Consider the following 12,774-nt stretch of genomic DNA (forward strand, 5'->3'; position numbering starts at 1 on the left):
TTCTCACCGCATGGCAACGGAGGCGTTTGCCTGACCGTAGCAGCTGGAACAGTCCGTTGCAGGGGTGGAAGGGGTCTCCCATGATTTTATTTGCTCTGGAGTTGCACCTCCAGTTGTATAGTTCCTGCAGGGGGGGCGAGTGAAGTTCCCATAGTGCGTTCGGCCGAACGCACTACTCTCTGCAGAACCTTCTTGTCCTCGGCAGAGCAACTCCCAAACCAGATGGCAATATTTCCGGACAAGATGCTTTCCACCGCCGCTGCATAGAAGCACTGGAGGATCCTCAGAGACACTCTGAATTTCCTCAATTGGTGCTGCAAGTCCAGTCTGCTCCCCACTATGAGTGTGAGTGCACACGTTATTTCGTAAACTGGGTCGTGCATCACCACCACAAGCACATGCAGACTGCACCACTGACAAGGTCAATCCTTGTACAACTGGTACCACCCCTCCAAGTGTGTGCGGGCTTGAGAGGGAGAGGTAGACCAGCTATGAAAGAATGGTGGTTGACTTGATGGGCTGAATTGTTTAATTCTGCTCCTATGCCTGATGGTCTTAAAATCCAGCTGCCTCCATGTCTACTATTGAGAGGGTGAAAACAAACCTAAGACAGCTTTATTCCAAAGGGTTCGAAGTGATGGGCAGATATGTTAGCTGTAGGTCGGTGTATTAGAGAGAAATCAAAGATAGACAAAAATGCTGGAGACACTCAGCGGGTGCAGCAACATCTATGGAGCGAAGGAAATAGGCAACGTTTCGGGCCGAAACCCTTAAGGAAATAGGCAACGTTTTGGGCCGAAACCCCGAAGGAAATAGGCAACGTTTCGGGACGAAACCCGGAAGGGTTTCGGCCCGAAACGTTGCCTATTTCCTTCCCTCCACAGATGCTGCTGCTGCACCCGCTGAGTTTCTCCAGCTTCAACCCGAAACGTTGCCTATTTCCTTCGCTCCATAGATGCTGCCGCACCCGCTGAGTTTCTCCAGCATTTTTGTCTACCTTCGATTCTCCAGCATCTGCAGTTCCTTCTTGAACATATTAGAGAGAAATCCATTGAATCTGTTACTTGAGGACTTTCTTGTAAAGATTACCATCCATTCTTGGAGCTTTCAATAAAACATGGGTGTAATTTGTTAACTCCTGAACTGTGAAATCCACAATATCATTGTACCTGCCTCAGATACCTCTTCTGGCAGCTCATTCTATATACCCACCACTCTCTGAGGTTAGAAAGTTGCCACTCTGGTTCCTTTTTAAATCTTTCCCATCTCACCTTAAACTAGTGCCCTAGAGTTCTTTATTCCTCTATGCTGGGGATAAAAGTCTGTGCATTTAACCCATCTATCCCCCTCATGATTTTGTACATGTCTATAAGATCCCCCCTCAGTCTCCTGCACTCTAAGGAATAAAGTCCTAGCCTGCCCAATCTCTCCCTATAGCTCAGGCCTTCGAGTCCTGGCAACATCCTCATAAATCTCTGCACTCTTTCCATCTTAATGGAGTGAGTGGAAGTTTGCAAAGGAAAGGAAGGTCCACGGTTTCTTGTTGTGGAGGCGTTAATAATAGAAGATGAGACAAACAATGCAAGGAAAGGTGAGCAATTAATAATAATAGTTAAGAATGGGTCTGTAAGGGAAGCTAGCTGGTCACAGTTGTACGGTATAAATGGCAAGGGAGCAAAAGCGGGAAGTCAGGAGTGAGTCTCTGTCTCGAGGAGATGAGGAAGAAACAAGTGAAAATGGGGGCCTGTCGACTGGAAAGGGATGAGAGGAGGTCAAGGTTCACCTGGGCAAAATTCTGGTATGGAATAGATGGGCTGAACGTCCTTAGTGATACTCTGCTGTAGGTACTACACAAGCAGGACTTGATCAGTAAATGGTGGAGTGTTGGAGAACAGAGAGATCTGGGAAGTGCAGGTGCATGGTTCCCTAAAGCTGGGTCAGATGTGCAGGGTGATGAGGGCATTGGGCAAGGGGTGGGTATTGAGTAAAAAAACTGTACACATCATTGGTGAGACCACACTTTGCATACAGTGCACAGTTCTGGTCACACAGCTTGAGGAAGGATTCCATTAAGTTAGAAAGAGTGTACAAGAGATTCACCAGAATATTACCTGGGCTTGAGTTATTGGGAGAGGTTGGATATGCTGGGATTGTAGGAGGTTGAAGGGTGACCCGATTGAGATGTACAGGATCAAACGAGGGGCATGGATAAAGCAAATGCTCATAGTCTTTTTTACCAGAATAGAGGATTCTAAAACTAAAGGGCATAGGGTTAAGGTGAGAGGGGGAAGAATTTAAGATAGACCTATGGCTACCTTTTTCACTCAGAGTAGTCCTGGAACAAGCTGCCAGAGGAAGCTATAGAAGCGGATGCAATTACTACTTTTGAAAGAGATTTGGACAGATATATGGATGGATAGGAAGGGTTGAGATGGATACAGGCCAAAGAAGGCGAATGTGGCTCGCCAGTATGCTAACTTGGTCAGCATGGGCAAGGAGGGCCAAAGGGCCTGTTGTACACCTTAATCAGTAGGACGATAATCTGGGATGGCTGGGCTGACATACGATGAAAGATTGGATCGACTGGCCTTATATTCACTGGAATTTAGAAGGATGAGAGGGGATTTTATAGAAACATATAAAATTCTTAAGGGATTGGACAGGCTTGATGCAGGAAAAATGTTCCCGATGTTGGAGGAGTCCAGAACCAGGGGTCACAGTGTAATAATAAGGGGTAGGCTGTGATGAGGAAAAACGTTTTCACCCAGAGAGTTGTGAATCTGTGGAATTCTCTGCCACATAAAGCAGTGGAGGCCAATACACTGGATGTTTCCAAGAGAGAGTTAGATTTTGCTCTTAGGGCGCTAACGGAATCCCTGGATTTTTGGATGATCAGCCATGATCACATTGAATGGCGGTGCTGGCTCGAAGGGCCGAATGGCCTACTCCTGCACCTATTTTCTGTTTCTATGTTTCTATGACCAGACCCAGGGAACTTTCATCAGTCAGAGGAAAGGGGAGAAATTCAATGTAAAATATGCTGCAGGTGCCTATTTTATACGTTAAGATAACTTCACTTTAAACGGGCCCCTTTATAAATCATTTAACAGCTCTCATTTCACTTTCACACCCAAAAACAAAACTAGTTAGTGGGTCGGTGGGTGACAATGTCACCTTAGCAGTTGCGATACGCCGACAGAGCGGGGTGGCTGCGATGGAAATTGGGCAGCACCTGCTTTAGGTAGATTACGGTGCTGGCGAGAGCTTCGCTCACCCTCACGTTGCCTGTGTGTGCAGTTCAGACCCTGAGTGTAAAGGCTGCTGCTGTCGGCGGCTGTGTGTGAGAGTCTGTGTCACAGTGTGTGTGTGGGGGTGTGTGTGGGGGGGTCAGTGTGCACAGGGATGCGTCTCACAGCCGTGCGGCTTGTCGCCTGAGTAATCAGAGCGGCGGTTGAAATTAGAGTCGCTCTCTCAGCCACAGAGAGGGAGAGGAGAGAGAGAGAGAGAGAGCAGATCTCCTAAAAAAACAATGCAATCCAATCGTCCCAGGAGCATGCTGCAAAGAGTGGAAAGAAAATATATAATATAGGAAGAAAATTGCATCACACAATCCCGACACAAACAGAGACAGAGTGAGAGAGAGAGAGAGAGAGAGAGAGACGGCCACACACCCGGCTGGAAGCTACTTTTCCGAGAGGGCATCTGTGGGTTCCTCAACATTCTCCCATCGAGTCGCGAACACCTCATGATCCTGTGGCAGTGAAAGGGAGAGACAGAGGGAGCCGGCCGCAGGTTAGTGATTCGCATTCTCCGACTTAGCCCCACATTTATGGGTGCGCCTTGCTGCTGCTAAACTTGTCCCACTTAAAAGTTTTGCACATTTAATGTTCTGTTTTTTTTTTCTTGGGAGGGAGGAAGGGAGGGAGGAAGGGGGGGACAGGACAGAGAAAGAACATTCGTTGCTGTGTGTTTTTTAATATATGAAAGGGACGTGTCACTGTGTAATGTAACGAGCAGAGGCGATGTTTGTAACCGCTGGTGAAAGTTTTCTACTTGTGCCGGAGCTGGGAGACTGGAGAAGTTCCACCGAGCGGATCGATCGGAACTTTGAAAGGCTTTGGGCTTTACAATGTGAAAGTGGGTTTAGAGGCGGGGGCTTTCTTTGGAAGTTGATTGTGGACGGGAGATATTTGAAAGGGGAGAGATTAAACCTGCTTCGGGCCCCCGTTTTGTCTCGGATTAATTAGGTGCTTTTAACGGCCGTAGTGGTCAGCTGGTGACAGACCAGGGCGTCGTTGCATGTGTTAAACTGTTGTCTAAACCCCGGCGCCCTGACTTGGCCGGGTTCACGCCTGACTTTGACCGGGTTTAAGTGTTCGGACTGGTTCTGTGAAACCACGCTTTCGGATTGGGAGAAATCGGCGCTGCTTAAATTCGTAAACCCAGCCTGCAGATTTGAGTCCCGGTCAAAATGGGGCATGTGGCGAGGTGGTAGATTCACCCACGCGGGCTGGATGTTGGAGAGCCAGGCGGTCGGTGTTGGTGGTGGTGGTGGGGGCTTTGATGGTCAAGTCATTGTCAGGGTCCGTGGAATGAGAGCGGGCAGGCGGGGATCGGCGGATAAGGCAACGGAGTTTGGGTTCGGGGCCCCCAGCCGTCGGTGTTTGTATCTTTGTCTCCCGGTTATCTAGTGGCCGCGCTCGGCACCGGGAGAGGGGCCAGTCCCGTTGCCCCGTAACCTAACCACACTCGCCCACCCGCTGTCGTTCGCGCTTCCATCTGTTCCAACTACTCGCCGAGTCTCCGCGCCGGGGCTTCCCTGAAGAGAGTCCTGTTTGCAGATAGAGAGATATTCGATGTTGGGGCCACACGCTGTTGCTCACTTCGTTGGCGGGTGAAGGGTCCAGACTGCCTGCCCGCAAACTGCAACACCCCCCTCCCCCTCCACTCGCCCTTTACACCAGCGCCCGCGACAAGTCTACACTCAAAAGCCACCTGGTTCCCCTTTGCAGTGCCCTAATCGATTTCCTGTTCCGTCAAAAGACGATACAACTGCTACACGCTCGGCACAAAAGCCGCGGCGGAAACATTTCAATGGCCAACCTTTCGGACTCTGGTTTTGAACTTTCTAGCCTGGATTCTTTCATTTTGTAGGTAGACAAAAGTGCTGGAGAAACTCAGCGGGTGCAGCAGCAGCATCTATGGAGCGAAGGAAATAGGCAACGTTTCGGGCCGAAACCCTGAAGGAAATAGGCATCGTTTCGGGACGAAACCCGAAGGGTTTCGGCCCGAAACGTTGCCTATTTCCTTCGCTCCATAGATGCTGCTGCACCCGCTGAGTTTCTCCAGCGCTTCGATTTTCCAGCATCTGCAGTTCCTTCTATAAATTCTTTCACTTTGTGTTCAATTTTTGAAATCGATTGGCCTCGATGTAATCGAAAAGCTCCAGTCCCGGGCCGAGACTAATCTCCAACCCCCCCTGCCCGCCTGTAAATGCGCCGCGCACACAGGACAATCGCCCTCGTTACTCTGTAAACTCGGTGCTGGAGGAATCTCCGCCCGTGAAATAATCATTTGCCCGCTTCAGCGGCCGGCGGGAGATTTGTAGCGAACGTCTCCAACTGCGACGAGGTGCAACATTTGCAGGCGTACGGCGCGGCTGTAGAATTGGCTGCCGTTGGTGACTGTTTGAGAGGGGAGAGGAGAGGGAGAGATTACGAGCTCTCGCCGAGATTACCAACTAGACATTGACACATGGGAGTAATCGTTGAAACGGCACAGCCTCTGAGATCTCCCCCAGTGCGAGCGAACCCGGGACTAGTCAGTCACACACCGTGCAGGCTGGCGGGCAGATGTAGCTTTTAGTCTCTCATCCATCCCCGCGCTCTCCCCAACACCAACTGCACACTCTCTCCCTTCTTGTCCTCCGCCACGTTTTGTGACCTGGGGCAAAATTATCCAAGTTGAGCACCGTGTTTGTAAATCCCAAGCAAACATTCCCACCCATCATTTCTAACACGCAGTCTGTGTAAACTTTAGGGAGAAGGCGTTTGAGTGAGAGGCAAGAATCGGCCGGGTTGAATCCCCGGGAGAAACAGATCATTTCTTCCTCGGAGAGAGTTTGTTGCAAAGAGAAACAGTCCCCCGGGAAGGGGGGGGGGGGGGGGGGGGGGGGGGGGGGGTGCTGTGGGAAGCCTGCATGAATGGAAAGGGTCGGATTCTGCCTGTCCCCGGACCCATTGTGTGTTGACCATTGGTGGCAACCGCGGCCGATTTCAAACTATTTACGTGTCCATACTCACTACCCGTGCACCTTATTTACATTCTGCGCGCTCACCCACAAATTTTTCCCACCAGGTTTAAAGTTTGTTATTTTCGAAACAATTGTAGGCTGTGTATTTTGAAGTCTCAACGCGGCAATGTGGCTAATTGGGAATGTGCGATTATTGTACATAAGTGGCCGGGCCGGTCTGCTGACTATTACCACAGTTTAACAGAGGTATCGTCAGTCCGTGAATTCGCACCGATCGTGTCTGTTTGAGGCATTTACAGTTAAACCGTGCCTCCCTCTCGTGTTAATTTCTTCATTAAATCTCGCATCACAAGTGTAGCAATCTCCTTCCTCGATGACCCCCGGTGGCATCTCGGGGAGTGGAGTTCTATCCTAACCCGAGTAGGGCCGTCACTTGTTCACGGCGAGGCGAGGTGTGGAGAGGCACCAAACGTGTCTTTCGTTTTAATGTCGAGGCACAATTAAAGAATATAAACCAAAACAAAAACACGCCAATACTGAATTATTCCAGGACCAAGCGCAGTGTCCGCTTGGCTGAACCTGGCGCAGATAATTTGGGAACGATGCAAATCTATCTGACCAAGAGATCCCATGGAAGTGAACTATTATTCTGCCTGCGATCGAAGCAGGAATACATGCAGTAGTTGTATCTTTTTAATTGGGCATTCCTGGTGCAATTTGGACGGTTTTGTTCCTGTATCTTTCTGTGTATTTACTAACAAGTTGAAAACTCGTTCATAGTCCTCGTCTCAACTGCTCCTCGATTCCTTCCGAGGTTTGGCACTTTGATGAGGAGAGAGTCACCAAAATATAACGCAACTCCGCCTGATCACGGTCTGTGTGTGTGTGTGTGTGTGTGTGTGTGTGTGTGTGTAGGGATTTGTAGCTATAATTGGTAGCGGCCGCTTCAGATTTGAGTTTCACAAAATAAGGTGTAGAAGGTGAGATGCGTGCGGGCTTGCGATCACGGCTGCAAATACAACTCGACACAGTGGGGTGATGTGTTTTTTTTTTAAACAAGTACTTGGCAGTTTGCGGGCAGTGCATTTTCCACAAGAGTTGTACCCCGCGCACCCCATCACTATCAGTGTCGCGCTTCACGGCATACAGAAGTCATGTCATGTGTTGGTCATCTCACAAACTTGGGAACGTTAGATAGCAGCCACTGCAGTCTTTAGCTTCATGCAAAGTGTTTAATTTGAAAAATGAAATTCCGACATTTCGCTGGGGACGTAGGCACGGGGGGGGGGGGGGGGGGGGGGGGGGGGGGGGGGAATGGGGTGAAGTTTGAAGAAAGCAAATGCGGGTGGGAGGGGAGGGGGGGGGCAAAAGTAGCGATCGGCGTTTGAAATGAGAGAGCGAAAGATAGGGAGATCAAAATAGACGGGAAAGAAGAACGATGGTGTTGGAAATAGGGAAGAATTTTAGAATGGGAAGCAGAGATGAATCTCAGGAGAAAGTGGTTTACTAGAGAGTCGCTGTATGCACCTGCGCTGCCCTCAGTCTCAAGTGTGGACGCGTTTAAATTTGCGAGGAGATCGCGCTGCACAAAATAATCAGTCCTTTTGTGAGAAGCGACTCTGTTTGGAACACGAAGTCTTTCGCTTTAAAAAAAAATTCTTCAGCTGATATTCAATCGGAAACTCTTGTTAATTGTTGTGCTGCCGAGTGTTAATTGTTGCCTTTTCTTGTGTCTTTAAAAAAACCCAAAAACTTTTGGATCGGTATGTCTTATAACGATTTCAAAGTAAGTTTTCTGCAGCTTGTTCGCGCCCACTAATAATTGCATAGTCGCGAAGGCACTACGCAACGAGTGTGTGAGTGATTTGTTCACATCAGACTCCAGGTCTTGACATTACTCTGGATACGGCTCGACTCAGCTCCTGCAGAAAGAGCCCGCTGCAACTTTCCAATTAAACCCTCACTAACTCTCTTCATCAGAACATTGAAACCGAAGAAACAGCCCGTAGAACAATCTTCCTTGTTAGAATATTCAAAACCATTTATTTATTTTGTTTTAATCAGAGTTTATTCCACATTCCATGGAGATTGAGAATTCCCTCTAACTTCTATACGAGGCTGCCTCTACCATCTCGGTATATTAATGGTGAGAGATTTTTTTAAATATTTTTTTAATACGGGAAAATTTGTTTGGAATTTTTCATTTTTAATATGAAGCAACATTTGAAAAAAGTTAAAAAAACAAGTGAATATTTGTCTAGAAATTGTAAAAATAATTGGGTAAAGTTGGTCTTGATTAATCTTACTTTCTGTTTATTTTCAATAATTTAAATGATTAAATATATTAGATTGATCAAAGCTAGATAGACACAAAATATTGCCGTTTTGCCATTCTTGTGTAACAACTGGTGCAATAATTGAACGCCTAACTGGGAATCTCGGTAATCATATCTTGTAAAGTTAGGAATGGTGAATCGATTTGTTTAAGTGGAAATGTTGCGTGTCGCTTTGACAGTTAATAACTTGAAACGGGTTCTACTTTGGTGAAGGAGCTCGATAGTTATCAATGAAACAAGGATTGAAAAATGCAACCACAATATGAGATTCTCACAAACAATGTGCACACGCATTTAATTGCAAATGCTAAAACGTGTTTACGGTGTTCCTCGGTCTCCGTAACACGCTTGAGATTTGTTCCAACTTTCGCCTCATCTGTTCCTCTTCCAAACATTGCTCCTGAGTCTCCTTTCATCCCACAGCCTCCAGAAAGCGGCTGTTCCTGTGGACGAGAGGCGTCCACAAAGAAATGACCACACCACATCATACTAGTGACAATTTTGTTTTGTTATTTTGTGTTGAGAAGTGAAGATAATTCAGCGTGCGTGTTATATTTGGCCGTGTAACCTGATACAAAGGGTCCCGCAGAGGTGTTGTGTTGTAGTGTCGCTGAGGTTAAAGGTCATCAGGGCGGTGGGAGTCAGGGATTGGGTGGAATATCGGACTTGAGTGTACAGTTTGACCAGCCATTCCTAACCAACCGTAGGTCGACACAAAATACTGGAGTAACTCAGCGGGACCGGCAGACAGGCAGCATCTCTGGGTGACGTTTCGGGTCGAGACCCTTCTTCAGTACAACCCCCACTCCCATGATCTGTTGCTCCCCACCCCCGTCCACTTCCGATTTTGAGTTCAGGTCACTGCTTTTGTTGGGCTTCACTTTGTGAGCAACAATGTGAAAGAAGATCACCTGCCTTGTGAACAAGCCACGCAATCTTCACCCCACTGACACTGGCGGCCAAAGCCCCTTGCACAGCGCACACGTGATCCGTCAGATCAGTGCCGTGAAGAAGGTGACAATTTACTCATCGCGTCCCGCTAATGCCAAAGTTGCCCCTTGTCCCAGTGGCAGCTCTTCAGCGCATTTAGACGAACCATATCAGCACTGAAGCTGAGGCCAGTCGGCTGAACTGCCGCCATTCACGGGCGCACATTTTCTAATGAAATGAAGAACGTCTATATTCTCTGCACCCCACTTGGCTGTGGTGTTGTGTTCAATCTGTTGTGTTCATTTATGTGCCTTCAAGTCGAAAGATGCACAACATATTTCAGTAATATTCACAACTAGTGTTTGCAGCAGAGGTTTGTGTGCATAAGGCGCGGGGTAAATGGCCTTCCCTGTGAGACGTGTGGGGTGTTGAAGGCTTCACTGTGTGCGTTATGGTGGTAGCGCAGGCCGGGAGTCTACAGCTCCCATGCATTGTTTTTCCGGGCTGTCGGCACGGGTGCATGAACCGGTGCCCTCCACAGCTCTGACACCCCGCAACATCTACTCTGCAGGTTAGAGACCATCGCCCCGGGCTATCCACAACCATCCCGTCGTTACATCAGTAGAGAAGGAACGAGTCCTCTTGTTGCATTTTAATATTATACGGCAGAGAGAGAGAGAGATAGAGAGAGAGTGTGTGAGCGACAGGAACGTGGGAGCAAACTTACAAATATATTTGGGTTGGGGAAGATTTTAGGAAACACAATTTTATCAGTCTCACACACACACTAAATTATATATTGTGTGTGTCTCTGTGTATATGACTATAGTGCGTGTATATATACATGTGTGGATATACGCACATATAGACACAAAATACTGGAGTTACTCAGTGGGACAGGCAGCATCTCTGGAGAGAAAGAATGGGTGACGTTTCGGGTCGAGACCCTTCAGCATTTGCAGTTCCTTCCTACGCGCACATGTACATGGGCAATACACACACATACTCTATGTATATAAACACACATAAGTATATCATTTAGGTTTTTTGTGAGACTGCAAACATTTCCTTTCTAAAATCTTCCAACCCAAATATTTTGTTTGCTTCAGTTTCTCAAAACGATCCTCTCTCCACGTATACATATACGCGTGCTCTAATGTAATACATGTTATTCTGTAACAGAGCTAGGTCCTCGCCGCTTTAAAATGTAAACTAAGCAAACTAAGTGTCGCCCCTCTGAAGTCTAACCTACTCTGGAGCTTTATACACTGACTGAGAATACTCGGCGTGAATTACCGCTGTGTAGTGGTATAAACAGAGCAAAACCAGGCCTGACCCGAAACGCCACCAATTCCTTATCTCCAGAGATGCTGTCTGACCCACCGAGTTACTCAGGCGTATTTGTGTCTATCTTCGGCCATATCCAGGCCGCTCAGTCCGTCAGTCCCAGACTAGCTCCAGTTTATTTAACGATGCAAATAGATAATCAGAACAATAGTCCCCAACGCCTCTCTCTCTGGAATTTGACCTCGGCAGCCAGTTCCATTCCCGTGTCCCGTCATCATTCTAAGGTACACATTTGCAACCCTTAACCGTGCCGAACCGTTCCAGAGTGGATATGTCCCTGTCGCAACTAGGCAGGTGTAGAGGCAGTTCGGCCGCCACACTAACCCAACACAGTGCCACCATTACAGCATCGTGTTGAAATCGCAATTTGTGGGCTCGCTGTTTGAGGAGATTTAAAAAAAAAAAATCAAAATCAACTTTATGCTTATTTTTGTTTTAATGTGCAAAATAAGAACTGTGCAAGAAATATTCGGACTCTCAGTGGCTAAACATAAATTTGCGTCGTAACGTAGTGTTCACAGATATTTAACCTGGCCACCTAGGGTGATATCCCTTCCCTGTTTGAGGGATGTGTACCCCCACCACAGCCCCCCCCCCCCCCCCCCCAACCCCGATGTCCAGCAGCAGAAGGACCCTACACTGTGGTCATCCCCCACACAGCCATGGCGTTGGCTGCACCGAGCTTTAGTGCGTCCGTCAGCACGTCCTCCTGCAGTCTGGAGCGGGCCAGTCGGCAACATTCCCCGATGGACATCCCGCTCTGCTAGACCGAAGGTGTTTAAGAAGGAACTGCAGATGCTGGAAAATCGAAGGTAGACAAAAGTGCTGGAGAAACTCAGCGGGTGCAGCAGCATCATAGATCTAGGCTGAGTTTCTCCAGCACTTTTGTCCACCTTCGATTTTCCAGCATCTGCAGTTCCTTCTTAAACACCTGCTGGAGCGGACCCGCTTCCTGATCCGCACAGACGGTGGGATAGATCAAACTCCACAGAAACGAAAATAGGCACAAAGCGCTGGAGTAACACAAGGGGTCAGTCGACATCTCTGGAGAAACGGAATAGTTGACGTTTCGGGTCGAGGATCGTCTTGAAAAATAATTAGTCGCAAGGAACTGCAGATGCTGATTAATACACAAAAGGACACAATGTACCGGAGGAACCCAGCGGGTCGGGCAGCATCTGAACCCCAGCACTTTATGTCATTTCAGAGAAACAGCTATTCCCCGTGGGTCGCAGAGGTAGGGGGGTGGAGGAGCCGGGCGCTATATGAATTCCCGCGGAGACGCGCGTTGGCGTGCGGGCAGGCCGGGTCGGGGTTAGTATGAGGTGAATCACCCCAAGTCCCCGCTCAACGTCCAACCAACCCGCCGTCTCCCAACAACACCAAATGCTGGAGAAAATATGCGGGATGGAACTGCAGATGCTGGTTTACACTGAAGATAAGACACAAAGTGCCGGAGTAACTCAGCGGGACAGGCAGCATCTCTGGAGAAGACGGATAGGTGACGTTCAGTCTGAAGAAGGGTCTCGATCCGAAACGTTGCCTATCCATGTTCTCCAGAATTGTGTGTCTAACTGTGCTGGAGAAATTCCACAGGTTCCAGCGGCCTGAACACGTAACATCTTTCCTCCACCGACGCTGCCCGACCTGCAAACTCTTGCCAGTATTTTCCGTTTCAACTTCACATTTGCAACAGCTCCAGAGTGGATGTTAGTTCTATGTGCTGGGGGGGGGGGGGGGGGGGGGGGGGGGGGGCTGGGGGGTGGGGGGGGGAGGGGGGGGGTTAGGGGGGGGGGGGGGGGGGGGGGGGGTGGGGGGGGGGGTTGCTGGGTGGGTGGGGGGGAGGTCGGGGTTTAGCTGCCCTGCCGTTCTAACACCCGCTTGCTGCAAGGAAAAGGGGCATCGGTG

At 48.7% G+C, this 12,774-nt stretch overlaps 1 long non-coding RNA gene across 1 annotated transcript in view; it reads left to right on the forward strand.

Annotated features, from left to right (window-relative positions):
• Positions 1-3,130: 3,130 nt before the first annotated feature.
• LOC129708564 (uncharacterized) overlaps positions 3,131-12,774 on the forward strand; it is a 40,500-nt gene continuing 30,856 nt past the window's right edge. Inside the window, exons 1-2 of the long non-coding RNA XR_008725368.1 lie at positions 3,131-3,792; positions 8,318-8,399. This is a non-coding gene — a long non-coding RNA (uncharacterized LOC129708564). The remainder of the gene's footprint in view (positions 3,793-8,317; positions 8,400-12,774) is intronic.

The sequence above is a fragment of the Leucoraja erinacea genome, chromosome 24, assembly GCF_028641065.1.
Source record: "Leucoraja erinacea ecotype New England chromosome 24, Leri_hhj_1, whole genome shotgun sequence".
NCBI lineage: Eukaryota > Metazoa > Chordata > Chondrichthyes > Rajiformes > Rajidae > Leucoraja > Leucoraja erinaceus.